Genomic DNA, 2605 nt, shown 5'->3' with positions numbered 1-2605 from the left:
GGGCGCTTTGATGGTCCATATGAACATCCTTTGCGTGACGCACAGGGACCGCGGGGACCTGCAGAGGCACCGACCGACTCTCGCCCATACCGTTCCTTATCCCTTCAGTCATCTTGGTCAACAGTACAGTTGTTCAGTCGCTTAGTAGTGCCTGACTCTCTGATCCCATGGACTGCAGCACGCCAGGCCTCCCTGTCCATCACCAACTCCCGGAGTTCACTCAAACTCAGGTCCATCAAGTTGGTGATGCCATCCAACCATCTCATCCTCTGTTGTCCCCTTCTCCTCCTGCCCTCAATCTTTCCCAGCATCAGGTTCTTTTCAAAAGAGTCAGTTCTTCGGATCAGGTAGTCAAAGGATTGGAGTTTCAGCTTTAGCATCAGTTCTTCCAATGAACATTCAGGACTGATTTCCATTAGGATGGACTGGCTGTATCTCCTTGCTGTCCATGAGACTCTCAAGAGTCTTCTCACAGTTCCAAAGCATCAATTCTTCAGCGCTCAGCTTTCTTTATGGTCCAACTCTCACATCCATACATGACTACTGGAAAAACCATAGCTTTGACTATACAAAACTTTGTTGGCAAAGTCATGTCTCCTGCTTTTTAATATGCTATTTAGGTTGGTCATAACTTTTCTTCCATTCACTTAGCTACCTTTTATTGAACACACGCTATTAGTTATGCTATCCTGGGGTGGGGGCAACCCCACCTTATACAAATTTTTCATTTTTAATCAGAAATTATTTTTGAAATTCATAAGGGAAAGTGTCTCCCCCATCTATGTTTTTTTACCAGGTTCTCACTGTCCCCTCCACATATTTCACATTTTTAAGCAAAATATGGAATTGTTATCAACAGTGGGTCGTGGGCTTGGTGTCTGCTAGGAACTAGGAGATGGTAAGGCCTTTTGGTTTTACGTAGAATGAATGAATGTATCAGAGTTTGTTGAGAGAAGTGTGGTCAACATCTGTGGAGGTTGTGTGTGTGCGTGTGTGTGTGCACTCAGTGGCTAAGACATGTCCGACGCTTTGTGACCATGTGGGCTGTAGCCCACCAGGGTCCTCTGTCCATGGGATTCTCCAGACAAGAATACTGGAGTGGGTTGCCATTTCCTCTTCCAAGGCATCTTCTGGACCCAGGGATCAAACCTGCGTCTCTTGCATCTCCTGCATTGGCAAGCAGATTCTTTACACTGAGCCACCAGGGAAGCCCCATGGAAGTTACAAATCCAGTTTTCAACTACTGTTCTTCTCTGTAACTAAGGTGCTGGGAACTCTGTTTGCCATGTACCCAGCAAATGAGCTGATATAATTTAAGGTGGGCATTACGTACATTCACTCACAGCTGTGGCTCCCTTGGTATGGTTATTTCACACCTCCACAGACCTGTCTTATCAGGTCTGCCTCTTGAATCTCCATGAGATATTTCTCATTCTTGTGTCCTGCTTCTCCAACCAACAGCTATCTCCTGCCATAGTTCATGAAATTAAGTATGTTAGTCTCCTGGTGCTGTTGTATAGAATAGTATGTATAGAATGCGTATTTAACAACAGACATTTATCTTCTCACAGTCTGGAGGCTGGAAGTCCAAAATCAGGATGCCTGAACTTTTGGTTTCTCCTAAGGGTACTCAGTGATTAATGCAAAGAAATAGAGGAAAACAATAGAATGGGAAAGACTAGAGATCTCTTCAAGAAAATTAGATATACAAAGGGAACATTTCATGCAAAGATGAGCACAATAAAGGACAAAAATGGAATGGACCAAAGAGAAGCAGAAGATATTAAGAAGAGGTGACAAGAATACATAGAAGAGCTATACAAAAAAGATCCTTTTGACCCAGATAATCACGATGGTATGATCACTCACCTAGAGCCAGACACCCTGGAATGCTAAGTCAAATGGGCCTTAGGAAGAATTACTATGAACAAAGCTAGTGGTGTTTCAAATTCGAGTTATTTCAGCCGAGTTACTTCAAATTCTAAAAGATGATGCTGTGAAAGTGCCACACTCAGTATGTCAGCAAATTTGGAAAACTCAGCAGTGGCCACAGGATCACAACAAACTGTGGAAAATTCTTCAAGAGATGGGAATACCAGACCACCTGTCCTGCCTCTTGAGAAATCTGTATGCAGGTCAAGAAGCAACAGTTAGAACTGGACATGGAACAACAGACTTGTTCCAAATCAGGAAAGGAGTAAGTCAAGGCTGTATATTGTCATCCTGCTTATTTAACTTATATGCAGAGTACGTTATGAGCAATACTGGGCTGGATGAAGCACAAGCTGGAATCAAGTTTTCTGGGAGAAATATCAATAACCTCAGATATGAAGATGACACCACCCTTATGGCAGAAAGAGTAGAAGAACTAAAAAGCCTCTTGATGAAAGTGAAAGAGGAGGGTGAAAAAGTTGGCTTAAAGCTCAACATTCAGAAAACGAAGATCATGGCATCTGGTCCCATCACTTCATGGGAAATAGATGGGGAAACAATGGAAACAGTGACAGACTTTGTTTTTTTGGGCTCCAAAATCACTGCAGGTGGTGACTGCAGCCATGAAATTAAAAGATGCTTACTCCTTGGAAGGATAGTTATGACCAACCTA

The sequence above is a fragment of the Bison bison genome, unplaced genomic scaffold (genome assembly GCF_000754665.1).
Source record: "Bison bison bison isolate TAMUID 2011002044 unplaced genomic scaffold, Bison_UMD1.0 scf7180017858048, whole genome shotgun sequence".
In the NCBI taxonomy this organism is placed as follows: domain Eukaryota; kingdom Metazoa; phylum Chordata; class Mammalia; order Artiodactyla; family Bovidae; genus Bison; species Bison bison.
Note: the sequence above shows the minus strand (reverse complement) of the source record.